This window comes from Camelina sativa, chromosome 9, assembly GCF_030686135.1.
Source record: "Camelina sativa cultivar CO46 ecotype springtype chromosome 9, ASM3068613v1".
In the NCBI taxonomy this organism is placed as follows: domain Eukaryota; kingdom Viridiplantae; phylum Streptophyta; class Magnoliopsida; order Brassicales; family Brassicaceae; genus Camelina; species Camelina sativa.
The window spans coordinates 7,104,149-7,110,547 of record NC_141888.1 but is presented as its reverse complement, the minus strand read 5'-3'; the positions used below and the strand labels follow the sequence as shown (position 1 = coordinate 7,110,547).

At 34.7% G+C, this 6,399-nt stretch overlaps 1 long non-coding RNA gene across 1 annotated transcript; it reads right to left on the bottom strand.

The window, feature by feature from the left end:
- Positions 1-320: 320 nt before the first annotated feature.
- On the bottom strand, positions 321-2,424 carry LOC147937852 (uncharacterized). The gene is made up of 2 exons (XR_015564988.1): positions 2,164-2,424; positions 321-1,999 (listed from the first exon to the last, which is right to left on the bottom strand). It is a non-coding gene; the product is annotated as an uncharacterized LOC147937852 (long non-coding RNA).
- Between the last annotated feature and the right edge of the window lie 3,975 nt (positions 2,425-6,399).

The window sequence follows — 6,399 nt, the reverse complement described above, 5'->3', positions numbered from 1 at the left end:
ATCCCTGACCATTCATCTAAATATTCAGAGACTATTCAAGAAAAAAGAAAGAAATTTTTTTATTAAACTTTGGATCTTTATGTAGCATAGATTTAATTGAAGATCTACTCAATGGAGCAAATCATAAACAAGATCGAAACATGAATTCAATTATCTAAAGATAGACAAAGTTCTGAGAGTTTTGTTAATCTAAATATGAAAAAAGAGGGATGAGATAATCGAGACCACAACAACAAAAATCAAAGCAACTCTAGGCCACAACAACCAAAATCAAAACAAACTAAACCGCTTATGAACTCAATATGACAAAATTGAAAACATAACCAAGAAAATCAAAGCATACTTGTTTGGTTGTTAAATAGAGTGAGTGACAAAATCGAGACCACAACAACCAAAATCAAAGCAAACTTGGTCCATATGACAAAATCCAGAACACAACAAAGATAAATCAAATAAAATTGAAACGAAGGTACAAAAACAAATCTTGAAGAGGATGACTACAATTGTAAGAGATGGACTTAGGCGGAAAGAGGTTTGAGAAGGCGAGAGAAAGAGGCTGAGATCAGAGAAGATTCATTAGAGAAAGGGAGAGAATCACGCATGTATCCTTTCACACTGTTTTGTGCTTGGGGTTTTCATCTTTCAGTTAGGATAAAAGTTCATTAGCCACTGACTTAACCACTGATTCACACAGTTGCTACAAAAAGTTATGGGGGGATTTTACCTAGTCCAAAACTTTTGCCTCAAAAAAACTTTAGCTCCTATTGGACCACCACAAAATCAGTGGCTATGGCAAAAATATTGTTTTGGTGGCTGTTTTAAGTGGCTGCTGAATAGAGGTGGCTAAACAATGGCAGATTAGCTGTTTTTATTGTAGTGTTGGATTTCATGGAAAAAGATGGCAAAATCCTTAGAGAATGGAGGTTAAGGTTTCAGAGATTTACAAACTTTCAATGATGCTCTTCTTTCAAAGATCAGCTGGCGAAACTGCTTAATGGCCAAAGTTTTCCTAGGTAAATATTGCCGCAATGTAAGTTTCTTGGATTGTAATGTTCCAATCTCAGCTTCACATGCAGGCGTATCATTTGTATAGGAAGAGATCTTCTAAAACCAAAGGTTGGCAAGCTCATTGGATCTGGATCTTTGATCCCCAATTAGAAAACTACTTGGCTCTCACTGGTTTCTCCTTTAGCTCTAATGGGACCCCCACTGAGAAAAATTAAGATTGAAAAGTTTCTTACCTCCTCTTAACTTGCTCTCCAACATGGAAGGCTGGAACACATAACTCATTCAAAGAATCCTCCCGAGTTATGAAAAAGATATCTTAAGCCTAAAACCAAGTAAAACCGGAGCTCTGGACATATGGGCTTGGTTACCTACACATGATGGGATCTACTCTACAAATTCAACCTTTTTTGAAGCCCAAATTTTTGACATCCCACCAGTGGAAACATGAAACCAAGACAACCCTCAACTGCTTAATTGGAAAGCAAGTATTTTGTCCATCAAAACCTCTCCGAAAACAAATCTTCTCCTCTAGAAGGCAGCACAAAAAGCATTACGCTTGTGGGCGAGAACCTGGCACACCATCAAGTTACTGAGACAGTCAAATGCCTCCATTGTAACTCATATATTGCCCCTTTTCCATATGAGGTACACCTTTCTTCAATTGCCCCTTTGTCATCAAATTCTGGAAGAAAACACCTTTTAAGGAGAACTTCCTACCAGACCAAATCTCATATATTCAAGAAGGTATAATTATGGCCAGACGCTTCACTTGCCTCCTCCCGATAGGCATCAGATTGGGTCATTCCCGCGTATTCGACTTCGTTAGACGATCCTACTTTCGGGGCATGAAAGCAGAAAACAGAGTAAGGAATATATGCTGCTAGGGCCCATACGAAGAAGCCAACTCCGTAAAGCTAGTTTACAGTTCCTTTTCTTGCTTGACGCTTTGTTCCCATGGATCTTTTGGACCCTTTAGACGTCGTGTAATCGCCTGACATTTAACAATATTCAAACCACAGCAAGGGAAGCTTTGACTTTAGCTATAATCATACCAAAGGAATGGCAACAGTCACAACTCAAAAAAACCCTAAAACCTACAATTCCCCCTTCTCGGGTCTTAAGAGATCGAGACTGTCAGACAAGATCAATGTTTACCTGGTATACTTATGTTGCTTGGTTGAACGATGAGAAAGTAGGACTCAACTGGATCTTCAAGGATCAACAAAACCAAACTATCCGACAGGGGTTGGATCGGGCGACCCATGTTCGCTCTCCTCTGATTGTCAGAGCATTAGCAACTTTAGCAATAGTTGAAGTTGCCATCGAATCAGATTTCTAGTTTGTTTATGGTGCTATTTTCTGTTATATTTCATTAATCTATTTCATAGATGATTTACAATATTACTCATCATGTGTAATTACTTTGTTTTCTCAGAAAAAGTTTAACTGGGAAATTTCTGTCAACTATCAATTTGAAAGAGAGTTAAAGAAACTTGTTGCATATCACCTCAAAAGAATGATTGGTAGCATAAACTTATAAAAAGAACAACTTGAATCTTCTGGTGGAGAGAATGTGACAGCTGAAAATCTTGACAAAGATAAAAAAATGAGATTTATATCAAGGTAATAGTTCAAAACCTTATATTCTTTAAGATTTTTTTGAGATTATGGCCCTGATTGGTAACAGACTTTTAAGACTTTAAAATAATTTAAAGCATTGACAGTCATATTTTTGCCAATCAGACTTTTATTGCTTTTAATTTTTTAAAAGTTTTGAAAGTCACTTATATTTGTTCCTTCCTTGTTTTCTCAAAAATTTTAAAGCGTCAAAATCATGATTTAAAACTAAATAAATTTAAAAACATTCTTTTTTTCTCCCCCATTATATTTAAAAGCTTTCCAAAAGTTTATGTATATTTTTTACATATTATATTTTTTACAAATTAATTATTCTCATTTTTTTCTCTTTCTTTTAAGATCCATTTCAATAATAATTTTTATTTTCATCATCATCATCATTACTAAATTGCTATATGGATTAAATTCTGAAATAATTTATATTTATTATAATTATATTATTAATATCTAATGATAGTAATAAAAATAGCTACAGCTTTAAAAGTTGTTGGTAAACAATCAGATTTTAACAGTTAAAGTTTTTAAAGTTTTTCCAGTCAAAGCATCTAAAACCAAATTCTCTACAGCTAAAATTTTAAAGTCAAAGTCTCTACAGCCAAAAGTAACAGCCGTTACCAATCAGGGCCTATATGTTAGTGATTAATAAATTAAGGTTCCGCCATATACGTTAGTTGGGTGCATCAAATTTGTTAGTCACCATGGAACTGTGAATCATGTGTGGTGTGTTATTGTTTGGTTTTAGTTGCGTATGTGTGGTGTATTAGTTTGACGTGAGTTGTGTGTCGTGTATTAGTCTGGCGTGAGTTGTGTGTGTTGTGTTGGTTTGGTGTATGGCTGCTTATGTATTTGGTTTTTATTTCTAGGCTGCTGGATCATCTAACCAAGGTCATATCTTTGGACTTGGAGTGTTAAGTGAGGTTTTACCATCTGTTTGGAGTGTTAAGTGAGGTTTACCATCTGTTGGTGCATCTCCAAGTGTACCACATCAGGTGAAGAAGTAGAGACATAAGATATCGGATGGAAGAGATGGAAACTGACCTGAAGAAAAACCTTGAAGCAAAACAGCAAATCAAGAAAATCTTGAAGTTATGGAGAAACTTGTTGAATCTTTTGCAAATTAAAATGTCTAAATCCATCTCCACTACCAAGACCATCGACCTTTATATAATTGCTACGGTTTGTATTTATTTTTATTACTCATTCTATCTCTAATAGATTGATGTTTTGACATTATCACACGTATTAAAAAAAATAATTTTAATTTTAAATTAATTTATAATTACTTTGAATAGATAGAGAAAATATAAACCATTAGATTAATGCCATGTGGGGAAAAAGCATAATTATTTTAATTTTTTTATCTATAAAATTAATCTTTTAGGAACAAAAATATATCCTAAAACATCAATTTATTAGAGACAAAGAAAATATTGTTTAGTTTGTATTTCTTTTCAGTTGTGTTTATAGATTAACTTTGTATTTGGATGTTAGTTTGTTATGTATATACTATCGTTTACTAATTATTTTTAATTTTAATGTTTTATTCTATAATTATATATTTGTTGAAATAAGGTGAATGCATTTTTTTTTTTAAACCTAGGAGCGAATTAAATAACAAATTGCAGTGATAACAAAAGTTAAAGTTAAATAAATAACGATTGTGTGTCTCTAATCGAGTCACTAATCGTGTCTAATTTGTGATCATAGTTTGGTCGCAAATGGTAACAAAGTAGTGACTTAAAGATAGTAACAATAAGTAACAAATATGTGACACTTTTTGGGGTTGACTTTGGTACACTACCTTAACTATATTCTTTCTTCATTATATATCCTAGAAGAAAAAGATTGAGTGTAGGTACAATTTTTTGGTTTACTTATTGTAATCGTGGTTTTTAAAACGCGATTACCGGTTACTAAATTTAATCATAATTTAGAATTGTTGTGTTGAAATTAAAAGAGTATGTATAGTTTGTGATGTTTAATATAAAAAAAATTGTTTAGAAAAGAGACAAATATTTTACGGTGTTTATCGAAGAGGAAACATAGTTACGGTAGCGTAGCAGAGTCGACCCCACTTTTTGGGTACTGTTTTGTGTCATATTGACGCAGTAGGAAACTCTAGAATTAGCAAGCACTAAACCTAGTTAGAAATCAAGTTCTCAAGCGTGAACTTGATTGATAGAAATTCTGGAAATCCACCGGATTAGAGAAGAAAACTCTCTGCTTTTATTAATTAGAATGAAAACTGTTTTTGCAATAACCTAGACTCTCTCAGTATATAGAGAAGAAACCCAAAACACAAAATAGAAAACTCTAAACAGAAATAGAAAACTAACATAAGTGAATATGTCAAAAGAAAACTAACATCTTTCGACACTTGACAAATATAACACCTTTTGACAATGGCTCCATCATCTCTCCTTAAGTGTGGCCAAAAGTATCGCTCCTCTAGGCTAGCGATAGTCTTATCTCTTCCCAAATGCCCACTAAGACCACCCCCATGCAAATCACGGATCAACTTCTCTCTTAGTGATGAGCAAGGGATGCACAATCGATCTCCTTTAAACAAATAGCTTTCTCGAATATGAAAATCTGCAGAAGGATGCTTTTCGTTGCATTTGACCCATAGTTCCTTGAATTCAACATCATTCTCATACAACTCCTTCATAAACTCAAATCCCACAATCTCTTGTGTTAAAGTAGCTAACAATGACGCTCTCCTACTCAAAGCATCAGCCACCTTATTAAGTGCACCTGATTTATGCTGGATTATAAAAGGGAATTTCTGCAGGAAGCTAACCCAACGAGCATGCATTTTGTTAATCATCTTTTGGCTGTGAAGGAACTTCAAAGCTTGGTGGCCAGTGAACAAAATGAACTCTCTGAATCAAATAATGCTCCCACTGCCTTAAGGCTCTAAATACTGCATAGAACTCTTGATCATAATTGCTCCATTTCTGTCGAGCTTCACTCAATTTCTAGCTGAAGAAAGCCACTGGTCGTTTTTCTTGAGACAAAACAGCACCTATTCCCACTCCACTAGCATCACATTCAACTTGGAACACTTTATCAAAATCAGGCAATGCTAGAACTGGTGCAGTACATAGCTTTTCTTTGATTAACCCAAAACTTTTCTCTTGCTCGAGACCCCATTGAAACTTTCCTTTCTTCTAGCACTCGGTAATAGGAGAAGTAATAGTACTGAAATCTCTTATAAATCTCCTGTAGAAGGTAGCAAGACCATGAAAGCTGCGTACATCACTTACTGATTTTGGGACAGGCCAATCCCTAATAGCTTTCACTTTATCTTCGTCAACATGAATTCCTTCTTCTCCAACAACAAAACCTAAGAAGAGCAACTTATTGGTGCTGAAAGTACATTTTTCAGATTAATGTAAAACTTATTCTCTTCTAAGACCTGCAACACCTGTCTCACATGCTCCAAATGATCTTCTTTTGTTTTACTATAGATCAGAATATCATCAAAATAAACCACCACAAAAGAACCTGTAAACGGACGAAGAACTTGGTTCATTAGCCGAATGAAGGTACTAGGGGTGTTTGACAGCCCAAATGGCATCACCAGCCACTCATACAATCCATCTATGCTCTTTGAAGCTGTCTTCCATTCATCACCAGACCTAATTCGTATATGATGGTATCCACTGCAAAGATCTATCTTAGAAAAGACCTTAGAACCAGTTAACTCGTCAAGCATGTCATCCAATCTAGGAATAGGGAAACGATACTTGA